The sequence below is a fragment of the Aulonocara stuartgranti genome (genome assembly GCF_965226115.1).
Source record: "Aulonocara stuartgranti genome assembly, chromosome: 13".
NCBI lineage: Eukaryota > Metazoa > Chordata > Actinopteri > Cichliformes > Cichlidae > Aulonocara > Aulonocara stuartgranti.
This window is the reverse complement of record NC_138949.1, coordinates 30,647,155-30,660,241: the sequence shown is the minus strand read 5'-3', so window position 1 is coordinate 30,660,241 and position 13,087 is coordinate 30,647,155. Positions and strand designations below refer to the sequence as shown.

At 39.1% G+C, this 13,087-nt stretch overlaps 1 protein-coding gene and 1 long non-coding RNA gene across 3 annotated transcripts in view; one reads left to right on the top strand and one right to left on the bottom strand.

Moving 5' to 3' along the window:
• gfra1a (gdnf family receptor alpha 1a) overlaps positions 1 to 13,087 on the top strand; it is a 109,534-nt gene that overhangs the window by 23,657 nt on the left and 72,790 nt on the right. The window lies entirely within an intron of this gene.
• LOC309720516 overlaps positions 10,085 to 13,087 on the bottom strand; it is a 40,403-nt gene continuing 37,400 nt past the window's right edge. The window contains exon 2 of the long non-coding RNA XR_014280503.1: positions 10,085 to 10,309. This is a non-coding gene — a long non-coding RNA (uncharacterized lncRNA). The remainder of the gene's footprint in view (positions 10,310 to 13,087) is intronic.

Genomic DNA, 13,087 nt, shown 5'->3' with positions numbered 1-13,087 from the left:
GAGTGTTTATCCTCTGGTTCCATTCTTACAGACTTTGCACAGTTTTTACAGCCTTAATATAAATACTGATGATTAATTAGAAACAGAGCTCCAAGGTAAATCTATTGTTTTGCTGTGTAATGGTGTTAAATGCTTGAGATTAGCATATGAGCAAACTTATTGCACATTCCAAGAAAATACACTCTGTATAAAACAAATGCGTAAGGGAAAGGAAAAAAATGCATCTTTTAATGTGGATGTTGTGTCATATTAAACGTTTTCCTAAATAATTGCTGTAATGTAAACGTCTGTTTCGACTGAGATGCCCACTGTCAAAATATCAGGTACAATTCAGTATATGATATATTGTGAATTTGAGAATTTAATCAAACAACCTGAAAAAGGCCAACTAAGATTAACTCGAATTAAAGAGCAAGAAACCAATATGACAACACTGTGAACCACACCCAGACCTTATTCACATGTTAATGTTGTCACAGTTTTGATCATTTCTGATCGTCAGTAAAACAGTTTTGACATTGCTCTGGCCAGTGGGTGTAAGATTACAGCTAATGAAAAGAGTAGCCAAGCAAGATGCTAAATCTGAGGATTATAACCTCATAAAATTAAATACTGGGTTAGTTGATCAATTGTCAAGTCGTACATATTACAGGTTACATCTTTTAACCTGCAAGAGAAACTGTGGTGTGCCTGAGGCATTTTGCCATCGGCGTTTTGAGTTAGGACCACGTTTGAGGAGGCAGAGCAATAATTTCAGAAAGCTGATTGACCAGAAGCAGCATCTAGCCGTGTTCTTGCATATTCATACCAGTGCAGGTTTTGAGTTACAAGCGCACTTGTTGCCAAACATAATGGTCTGAATGTCAGATCAGTTTATTTCATATCCAAATAATTTTTAAAAATCCAGTTTGTTTTGAAAAAATACATGTTGTCAATTCATCCAGTGAAATAAAGTGGTCAGTGTGAATGGCAGTATAAGAGTAGATGAAAAAAAAAAAGCGTATAGTATTGGCATGGAGTTTGAAAAGGACTTACGTCTGAGTTTTCATGTTTACATGTTCTGTTTATATAAAAGAGGCCAACTTTCTTACATATGAAGACAAATCACATGTCGAGCCTCACAGGATGTTACAAATTTACATCAAATCAAAATAACATGTGTTTGGATAAAGTCTGTAGTTGTATCCAAGCATCTGGCCTGAGTAAAAGATAGTTAGTTCTCTTCCTGCTTGTTTATTTGATGCAAAAATGATTGAATATAAAGATGAGCAATTCATCAGGCAGAGTCCGCGGCTACAGGAAGATAAATACCCGACTGTTGGAACAGTGCATATTTAAAGAGGTTTGAGAAAACCAACAAACCCACAAACTTCATTAGGCGAAATTACAAAACAGGGCTGGGTCAGTTACATGACATTATAATGTGGTGTTTACTAAAGATCTTCTTCAGCTCCTCTGCTCGCCCGCCCCCTCTTGTGTTATTTGCTCAAGTAGAGCAGCACAGGTCACTGAGCGTGTTGTGAGCCCCGAAGGTAACCGTGGCAGTCAGCTAACCAGGCGGGAGCGAGATACCCACCACCACCCCCACAGGTTACTGGCACCGAGCCTCAAAGACCTCGCAAAATGTCACATGCACTGCCCTTCCTTTGCGTTCGGACTCAGAGTTGCGCTGAAGCACGCGTGTGTACTTTGTGCACATGAACGCTAAAAGAGACTATAATGGTAAAAAGCATTCCAGGACAGCTTGAAATAAAGCACACAAAGTATTATGAGAATTAGAGCTGGCATGACCGTACCACCTTAAGGGAACGGAGGGTGATGTTTGTGCATGTGTGTTGATGCTGCCGTTATTCATAAATTGAGACAGACATGGTGTGAGTGGTTTTAAGGTCAAATGAGATAGCAAACAGTGAAGCTTGCCGACCCCGGGTCAAATCACTGGAGGCTGTCAGACAAGAAAACTTGCTGAGTGAAATTAGTTTTTCAGAAGTCTGAATCATGTTATTTTGAAATAAAAAGAGAAGTATTATCCTGCTGATTTGTTCTAATAAACATGGAGATAAAGAAAGTGGCAAATGGACACAGACATGGGGGAGAAGAGGCGCTGAAAAAGACAGATGCCTGCTGTCCCTGCCATGTCTGTCATTGTGTCTGTCATGTGAGCGCTCTGCTGTGGTCACTCGCAACTTGTACTTCATCCATTATTCACAGCTTTGCATTGCCTGAGAGCAGGGTACTTATCACCGTCCAGCCAGAGGGAGGGAGAGGTGAAAGGGACATACTGTGCAATTGGACCAGCATGAGAGTTGCACAGCCAAACGTGCTAATGTGCATCATGGGCGTGTGTGTGTGCAGGTGTTTGTGTGTCTGTGTGTGAGCACGGAGTTGGCCTTGTTTTGTGCACTGCAGAGAGAAAGACGTCCTGATGGGTAATTCACAATACTCCGCTGTCGTGCCTGTGGAGCATACCCGTTTAAATCACTGATGTTGGCACGCCGCACACACGTACATACATTCCCACCAGATTGCTGCCTCTGCTTCATTTTGTGGACTGAAGAATGAGTGGGGGCATTTCCTTCCCACTGATATCAGTATGCCGTGTCAACGGAAAGCCTGTGGTGGTGGTTCAGACCCTGGCGGGCACTTTGACGTGGCTTTGCAGAGCCATTTTGGCTTTCCACATTGTGCTCTTGAGAACAAGCTGATGGTAAGTTAGGGGCTGGGCATTTTGTTTAGAAGCGATGGCATTGTAGCTAATACTGATCTGAGAAGATTAATGATTTTCTTTTATGGTGTAAAACACAAAAAGTACTACTTCCATACTGACACTACACTTGCCAGGGAAGAGCATAACTTATTACTATTTTTGTGTATGCTTTACAAAAGGAACGGTTAATTTTGTCTTTAGTGAAACAATTTAACTGCATCAGTTCAGACAGATGAAAGACCAGAGTTTGGCAATCTAAATCGTTCATTCAGAAAGCCAAAGGTTAATAACAGGTGGTCAAAGATAGGATTCAGAAATCAGGCCAAATCACCCATCTATCCATTTTCTTCTTAACCCTGACCGTGTTGAGGGGCAGCCTGATTTAGACTTCTGTGGGGAATCTTTGTAAATCCTTCAATGTAACCTATGGCTGACGTTGTTGCATTCATGCTTGTGCTGGTGCGTTACTTGTGAAGTACCATGTGATTGTGTAGTAGCTACGTTTCTTGGGATGTGCACGTCAGCTTACATCGTAGGTTAGAGTCTGGGGTTCAGAGGTGTTTACTGTTATGTCGTAGGTTATGACATAGATGCCTCACTGAAACATACACTGGGTGTGAGCAGAGAAGCCCAGGCTGTTCTCTCCAGTCACCTCATCTGGGGTAAACGGGGTAATCTAAAAGTTGGCTATTAAGGAGAAATCAGTTAAAAGAATGTGGGAGATACAGGAAAAATGAACGAGCTGAGAAATGACCTAAATGTGGAAACTTGTTGAAAAATGACACAAATGAATCTGGCTCATTAGATGAGAATTACTTTTGGTAAATGTACTGAATGAAGTAGGTGGAAAATAGACAAAGTGCAGACAGGAATAGAGATTAGTGGTTACAACATAAAACTGGAAATGACTTCATGAATAAACATAACCTAAATCTGTAACAAGTCACCTACGTACTGAGCAGCTGGGGGGAAAATAATAAATAATCAGTGTTTACACACTCGTGTTAGTTTATATGGAAGGTATGTGGTAAGTAGTTTGTATGGGGGGTGGAGAAGTCTTCTGTAGACTGGTCTCCATCTTAGAGGGGTGGAGAATATAATAAAGTTCAAAGATGTATGTCCTCAGTATTGGTTAGCTGATACCTGCGTGTCAACACCATATTGCAAACATGCATCTCAGGTTTTCTACTGTAGTGCAGAAGCGTAATTAAGTAATGGATTTAGTAATGCAGTTTAAAAAGAAAACCACAACTCTGTAATACTTTTGCTGTCTTATAACAGGCAGCATTGTAATGAGCCAAATATTCCCTGTTCCATAAAACATAACTTCAATTTGAACGTCAGGTGAGATTACAGCCATTTGACTAAAGCATTTGGGGCATTTTCTCACCTGTGCTGTATAGTCTGTTTAGATTGGACTTCCTCTTGGCGTGGTTCATTCATTTGTACGGACCAAAGTAGCCACATCACGACACTTTGGAGGAATTGGTCCTGGTCTGGTTCCAGATTAACACCAGAGCTGTTTATTTATTTCGGAGAACAGGATCAAGCCTTGATATGATCAAACTAGCAGGTATACGGGAAAGTCTGCAGGTAGTTTTTTTTTTTATTTTTTTTTTAACTCTGCTTCACAGAGACAATGTAAAGACAAAAATACATGTTTAATTGAAAATACTGGCTTTATGTTGGTTTGGAATATAAAGTCCCAAGAAAGGCTGAAGTTGACTTCAAAAGATCTGGTATTGACTTGGAAATGGGTTGAAAATGTGTCTTTAAAAGCTGTCATGGAAACGTTACTTTTATGTACTTCAAAACTTGTTTGTGTCACCTTAAATATTAGATTGTATGAAAACTTCTAACACTCAAACAAATAAAAAATAAATGTAAATACACACATGCACACAAAATCCTACAAGATATGACAACTTACCATCACAGCAAATCAAATGAAGTGTATTTAATTATGGAGAAACACATGACGGGAGCAGGATTCTTGTGCCAGTTTGCTGCAGGCCAGAATGAGCTTTTAGAGTGCGGGAAAATGGAGGAGATAATGATGTAAATATTGGACCTCTGGACCCACTGTGTGTTCATTCTGCAGTAAAAACTTTGGCTGTGCTCGTTGGAGTAATTTTCTGGTTTGATTTGGATTTCTAAACCTGGCTGCATGTTGACATATGAATGTCATAACAGAATTTGCTTTCCTTGGCAGGACTGGGGTCTGTGCAGCCTCATAATGTAAATCAAACACAGGGTTTTTATGCCGTCAGAATTGAGTCCGCTGAGTTGTCGGGTATTTTTAAAGCAGTGGTTGATTTGCATTGGTCAAAGTCATGGGCCATGGTTGTAATTTGTGGCTTTCATGAAGCGGTGAGGTTTTACTGCTAAGATTTCAACAGACCCACATTATATCAACATACACCGCCACCACCATTTAATAAATTAGCCAGAGATATGGAAGAAAAAGGACTCAGGAACAAAGTCCTTCTTTCTCACTGTTATTTTAACCTTCTACTGCTTTTTAAAATGAAATACTGTAACAATTTATATACACTTTATATTATTAGCAAATTTATAGTGTGTTTTTCAAGCACATAAATATTAACCCACGTATCTATTCTTCTCCAATAAGTATGCTATATTATCTATATAAATAAATAAGCACCTGGTCTGTTTTTACCTGATTTGAAAAAAACTTGCCTTGTTACATTTACTTATTCAGATGACGGGTGAGCGCTGATTTGTGTGCGTAGGTGTCTGTATCTACTTGCCAGAGACTTGAAGCAGTTGTGCTGATGAGTGTATATACAAGCTCTGTGTGTGTGTGTGTGTGTGTGTGTGTGTGTGTGTGTGTGTGTGTGTGTGTGTGTGTTTAGGTCTGTGTGTAGTTGAATTTGCCAGCGACTTGTTTTGGAATTGCCCTGCAGTGTATTTCATGGGAAATTCAAGTTATCGAGTTTTAGAGAGTTAAAGTCAAGAGTTGGATTTGCCGTGCAGCTTTGTGTGTGTGTGAGCGAGAGTAAGACGGTGTGAGACAGTGTGTGTGAGTTAAAGAAAGGGACAGAAAGATCAAGCCAGCAAGCGTAGGCTGTGTGCTTAAACTTGAGAGATTTACATGCAAAGCGCCGGTGCTCCTGCATCTTAACTTGGGGAAGTGAAGGTTGAAATGTACTCGGTGCAAATGCGCTTACGACTGGCAAGGAAACCAATTTCATTTACAAGTGGGAACTCAAAATAATGTATTCCCACACTCAACCACGCTCCATCTTAAGATGTTTGACTTGTTTTCCTGACTAAAGATTTACACCCTGGAATAACCAGGCCACGATACGATAAGTTAATTCATCCGCAGCTGTTTGGCTCATGCACTTTCAGACGGAATTAGCCGCCTGTGTGCATACTTACCACTGAATTAAACAGTAAAGTCACTCAGCTGGTAAAGCAATGTTTTTGCTAATATTTCCATTGAGGTAAACCACTTTAGCCTCACTAGCAGTGGAGTTATGGAAATCAGACGAGGCGGGCGAAGTAACGGCTCGTGCAGTGAGTAAATGAGTGTGGAAGTATGCATTAATGCAGTAGTTCATTTGTGGGTCAAGAGCAAATTTGATCCCGATGGAGCCTGAGGTCATTTTAGCAATTTTGCTTCACACTCACAAGGGACAAGAACCCTTTAATTCAATAACTTTCAAGGCCTCTTCGCTTTGCAGATTAAGGTGAAATGTGCATGAGACTTAAGGGGCAGAACTATGGATGTGAAACTTAAATATGTTTTCCATGCCCTCCAGTCAGCTTTTAAACTGTATTGTACTCAGTAGTTTAATACTTCACATTAGACAAATGTAATCTGTCTAATCTGCCACCGAACAGAAAGGAATTATTTATTTATTTATTTAATCTTATTTTTTTGAGCCACAAGTTTAAGTATTTGAGTTAATCAAGCTTGGTTGCAAAGTGCAATGTACAAGTCACTAACTATTTAAATAGCACCTTTGATGTTACCATGCTTTGATGTATCTCAGCAATCTACATCATTTGTTATATAATTGCATTAAAAGTAGTCCAGAAGAAGATCAGATCAAGGTTAGTGATTCTTATTAGCAGAGTTGAGATCTAGCGAAAAGGGATCAGCCACAGCGCCCACAGCTGTCACCACTGTCAGTCACTGAAACAACATTTCTAGCTTTAAACCTTATTTTTAACCCAAGGAGATATAACAAAAAATGGTTTTTTATAATACTTTTTAGTTCTGCATTTTGGGAATGGACTCACTTTTGGAGCCATCCCCAAATGCCCACAAGAGAACTACACTGTATGTGTGGACTTAATTTCTTAAATCTGGAAGTTGCTGCTTCATTTTAGTTTATTCACAAACAAAGATATTAAGCTGCTTTAGTTGTATGAAACACACTGGTGGATGGAAACGGTTGATAATATGGCTTAACTTGTTTCTTGCTAGTAACTGTCCGGTTGTTCAGTGATGACGCGACGAATCCTACTTCCGGGTCTAAAGTAGTCTGCGTTTAATATGGCTTTAGTGTTGTTAACATGTTTAATGTTATGTATTTTCTTCTATTTGATCTCAAAAAGCTCCTAAAACAGTCAGTGATCACCGTTGACCTCCCTCGGCTTTTATTACCGGTAATCATTTATTTAAGCTCAGTTTTTAAAACCTTAGGATGTAACTACAGCCCAGCCCATGCAGCAGTATATGAATGACTAACCTCGTATTGTGGATGGATTATCTCAGTTGTTCTCCTGGCTGAAGTTTGGTCCTTTTACAGCATCCTGCCATGCGATTACATTTGTCCCTGACCACCGAGAACACTCACGTTAACTTTTATCGAGTGGAAAAAAAGTTAGCTTGTTTATATTATGCTATCATAGCTGTGTCGCTAGCGGTCACGTAGCACATCATTATATACCAGCTAGCCCAACTTCAGTAACCCTACAAACGTCACTGCTGTTTAGTTTTCTGTCTTCATTTATGCTGGAAGTGATAGCAGAGCTGTACGTTTTAATTTGTTTCCAAAACCCCGCAGTCAGGACATGCTATATTTTATTTAGATTGAAGCTAGCGAGCTAACTCCCTGCTAACTTCTAACTCCGTTAAATGTCATAAATTCCGTTTTCATGGATGCCTGGATGTTAAACTCAATTGTTACACCTGGTAGAGCAGAACGCTGATCATTTTATTAAAGATGAAAGACTTTAGACAGTTTTTCAACTCTCAGTAATGCCATAGTGATCGTTTGATATATGGACCTGCAGCGGAGTTTAGGCCCAGACACGGCTAGTGACGTCAGACTGAACAACCGGGTTGCTTGTTGATCAGGTTGCATTATAAGTGACTCTGCAGGTTTGCTCGTGTCTTATTTTTCATGTTACCTGGGTGAAATCTCCACTGTGGTGATGCCTGTTAGCTGTCTGCTGTGTGCCTGACAGACGGATAAACAAACTGGAGCTTGACCATAGATTACACCTGTCATGATGAAACCCTCATCATTGTTTTTCTTGTGGGGTGGGGGAATTTGTGGGTTGGGGAGTGGTGGCGGTGGCTTGAAATCAATTTTGAAAAAGAAAAAAAACCTGCTCCCATACGGTAAAAAAATACATTTTTCCTGGCCAAAATATATTTCAAATATATGGTAAATATATTTTGTATTTGTGATGCTCCAAAAAAATATATTTTTGAAATTGAAAATATATTTCTTTCAAACCAAAATACATTTCAAAACATATTTTAGGGTGAAGAAAATACATTTCCAACCTTACAGTAGAATGTATATCAAAGTATCCTTTATTTAAAATATATTTAGTGCAATAATGATGATAATGATAACAATACTAAAAGTAACATGTTTTATGCACATCTGCAAAAAACAGTTGGATTCAAACAAAACAGAGTCAAAGGTCTATCACGAATTAGGTTGTTTATTCATTTGCTTACAGTATTTCACATTACACAATATCTCACTATAATGTAGCGTTCATTGACTTTGAAATTATCTGTCAGTGATACAGTAAACAAGATACAACAACTGCTATGTACACTTTAGTTTTTGACAATATATACAATTTAGTACTTAAAGGAACACACTCCACTGTTTTGGAAATAGGCTCATTCTCCACCTCCCTCAGAGTTAAAAATGCAGCGTCTTCTTTCTAGATCCGTACGTTAATAGGGCTCTGGAGCGTGATCTTACGGGATGGGGCGTAGCCAGGATTTTTGGTCAAGGCGCCATATTAGCAGGCCAAACAAATGCTTGCTGTGTGGTCGGTTGTAATGTTAGATTGCACTACCGACAAAGGAATAAGCTTGAAAACAGGCTCTCTTTTCATTGTTTCCTCACCTGGAAACATCATGAGGGAGCTTATGTGTTGGATGTTACCAAAAGAAGGCGTCTAGCCTGGATAGCAGCTGCGAGACGAGCTGATATTCAGTTCTCTACCAGCCACAGATATCTGTTGGTGTGCTCCAGTATTTTCATTCAGGTAAGTTCTAAATAAGTTCATATTATTATTTATAGCCTGTTAATTTTATTTTCAATAGCACAAACTTAGAACAAACATGCAGAACTACCTTCTATTTATAGAGTTGCTAATTATTTGGCATTATTGCAACAAACCAGCCTATGAAATGAATGAAACAAATCCTGACTGGGTTCCAACACTACACATGGGGCACTACGAAATCCCTGCTTCAAACTACATGCTACATACCACCATGCCAATCAGATTACTTCTTCCATGTGAGGGTAAAAAGGTGACCTTCCTGGATAAGATGGCAAAGGTTTGCTGCGTTTTGGTGAACATGTGCCCCAGTGTGGTAGTAAAACCAGGGAAAAATGCTCTTGTTAAATACTTTTAAGTCTTGTGCTGTTTATGTAGTGATAAGTTTTCAAAAGAGACAGTAAATTACAGAATGCTAGTAGTGGGTGATATTATACAAATGCTGTCATGATTTTATGTGAACATTTTGTCATTTGTAAACTATACATAACATTTTTTCTACATTGTAACTGATGTGATGTTCGACAAAGTGCTTTTAATTAAAAATAGGCAAACATTTCTTTGTTTCTTTATTCAACTTTTGAACAGTGGTATTTAGTAAGTACATATTCAGTAAATGCAAAGTATTTACATGGCCCCCTAAATTAAAACATTATGGGTTATTCAGAACAGAACTATGCTTGGAAAAATATTGTCCCATCAGTTGATCCAACTCCTCCACAGTGGCAGGTGGAACCTTTCTTTTTTGAGGATGGCTTCTTTTACCTGTCACAACGAATGGTCTGTTTATGTTTTGATCAAGAACCTTTTTTTTGGGCAGCTGAAGAGGAGAAGTCTATCTTATGGCCAACCTCTGGCTGTATCTTGGTCATATTACCCAGCAAAACCCAGTATGCAGGTTCATCTGTAACAGTCCTTGTGCCACAGATCCTCACTGTTGCTTCTACATTAAACAGAAGAGCAGTGACATGGCTGCAAGTCTCCACGACTCTAGCCATACAGCTGCAGTGGGCGGCTTCAACCTTCCCTGTGATGCTCACAATGACCTGTGGCTGCAATGCTGCAATTCAGTCTTTAAGAGTGCAGGACCTAAAACACACACAGACAAAGTTCATTTAAAGACAAGAACTTTAATAAGCCAAGTCCGACACAAATGTGTTTTATTTACTTTCAAATCCATTTATCATAAATGTAACAAATAGTGTTTTTATGTATCCATCTATAGAACGCTGCATGTTATATTCTAAATCTGCATGTTTCTTTTTAGAAACCTATCAGCAAAAAATGAATCTAAAGTATGTAATGCAAGGATGTAATCACTTTCAAGAGGGAGAAAACATAAAGTTCGACTTTAAGTGACAACTATGGACACCTAATATGACAAGCAGATTCTGCAGGTCATTAATCAATGTATAAAACTAAAACAGAATGTATTTTTAGTGACACAGGACACAAACAAGGAAGCAAGATGTGTAATTAGGATTATTTATAATAAATATGAATTAATTAGGGCAATTTCTTTAACCATAAAGAATAACTAAATCCTTCAGGACAATGTCACATCAATGCACTGAACTCAAATATAAATAAATAAAATAAATACATAAATACATTTAACTCTGGCCTTCTTTAAGCCTTCTATTTTTATTTGCAGTTCCGAGTGAAACAATAATTCTGTTGTTGTTTTTTGTTGTTTTTTATCAAGCGTGGATCGCTCATAAAAAACCAAAAAGGGGGGAAAAATATGACATTTTCTAACACATGAACTTCCTGTAATTGCAATGCAGATTTGTCAGTAAACACATTCACACTGCAGTGATTTACATTAGTTTAGTGTTGCAGCTGTTTCTTCCTTCTAAGACATCTGTTTTGTTTTTCTTTTTAAGAAGTATGATGTGTTTATGTCGGCTGCATTTTGTTTCATTTTTGTAACTGAATACGGAATGATCCCAAATGTCTGACATGCAAGCGAGCAGCACAGATTCATTGGTTTGGATGAACATTAATGTAAAATTTACAATCCTGGATGATATATATTATATATTTTCACTCTTAACGACAAGCTCATTTGCCTTTTTGTTAAAGGCTTTGTAAATGAATAACACACCTTTTAGATCTCCTAAGTATCTGCCCACTTTTCTCTTTCTCAGCTGATTCTTTCTTTTCTCCTCTTCTAAACTCTGCTCTCTTTCCTTCCTTTTTATCCCTGTCTCCTCTCTCCTTCCCCTCAGTCCCCCTCTCTCCTCCTCTCTGCTTTTGTGCCATGTTGTAGTTGGGATTACGTGCTCAAGCTGCCAGTTATGCTCAGCTTGCCTGCGCTCTGCTCCCTGGCCTACGTTGTATTAACGTAAAGAACTGAATGAAGTGGACGAAGGTCTGAAACTGTTTCTTATTACCGTTAGGCTCCAGGAAGGTAATGAATATGGGGATTTGGTTGTAGAATAGCTGTTGCCTCAAGGGTAAAGAGGGCATTTGTTTTGTTTTTGCATATGCACACGTTTCATTTCTTGATTGATTTTTTTTTTTTCCCCTGGGGGGGATATTTCATTGAATGTCTTACATTTCTTTCCTTTTATTTTTTTGCAGTTTTACTGAAATCCCGAGCCAAATCCATTCCACTAAGGCAAACCGACTCTGAAAGTCTCCCCAGTGTGTCTTTAAGGGCTTAGTATGGAAGGCCATCATTTCTAAACCATAAATCAAGATGTGGAGAACAGATGTGACTCGGCCTGACTCGGCATGGCCACGCTGCTAATCTTATTGTCTACACAGAAGATCATATAGCGGCTCATGTAGCATACAGACATAGGTGAAGTTAATTACAGATAGCTAGCGTAAAATCTCGGACGACCAATTATCTGCATAGGCGAGACGCTGATTTTGTGCCTCTTTTTTTGGACACATGAAGAAGAACACAAGGGTACTAGTGCTCATCTGAGCCTTTTTTCCCCTGCAAAGGCATCTGCAGTCCTACCATTACCCAACTGCTGTTATCCTGTCAGAAGAAATGCAGTCACTCACCACAGACATGTAATGCCGTTTATGATTAATGAAAAGTGAGATCCAGAAAAACAAGTAGCAGCTGCACGTTATAGAGATTGAATTTAACGTCGGCTGGAATGGGGAGTGGGAGGTGGTGAAATAGATTATGCGGAGGAATTTAGTTGCCAAAACAAAAAAGTAACTGCACCCCTGTGGCACCACTGTGGGCTCGGCTCACATTTAAATTCTCTTATCAGAAGTTGAACTTTTTTACTCAGGTGAACACAATTTTTAAGCTAATATATGTATACAAAGCCAGCTTAAAAAAAATACATATTGATGACATAACCTAGCTCTCAGGTTTTATTCATGCATTCAGCTGTTCTGTCGCACACCCTCTCAGTCATTCTCTACTTAATGGTATCTACGGATGATTCTGCTTTTTCAATATGAGCATGTGAGCCCACACAGAAACAATGTTGTGGTGTCACACCTCAGGAAAATGAGAATCAGACAGAATACATTATAGTGGATGTAGCACAAAGGAAGCAGATTGAGAGGAAATAGAGGCAGACTTGGCAGACAACATGTGGACATTACTGCTGAGGTAGTAGTAGCCAAATTAAGGTTGTAAATGCATACTGAGAGCCAGAGAGAGATGCAGAGACCAACAGGAAGAAAGAGTGAATTAGAGAAGACACCGATGAGAAGTGAGGCAGTGTCCTGCCTGACCTCCCGCCCACCCCTTGCTGTTCCAATTATCAGCTATTTTGATTGGTCTTGGAGAGAGGGAGGCCAATTAGAGAAGCTCTCTGCAGGGAGTCTTTTACACCATAAGTAAGTCACGCAAGCATTATGCACATTTTTGAACTTGAACAAAAGAAA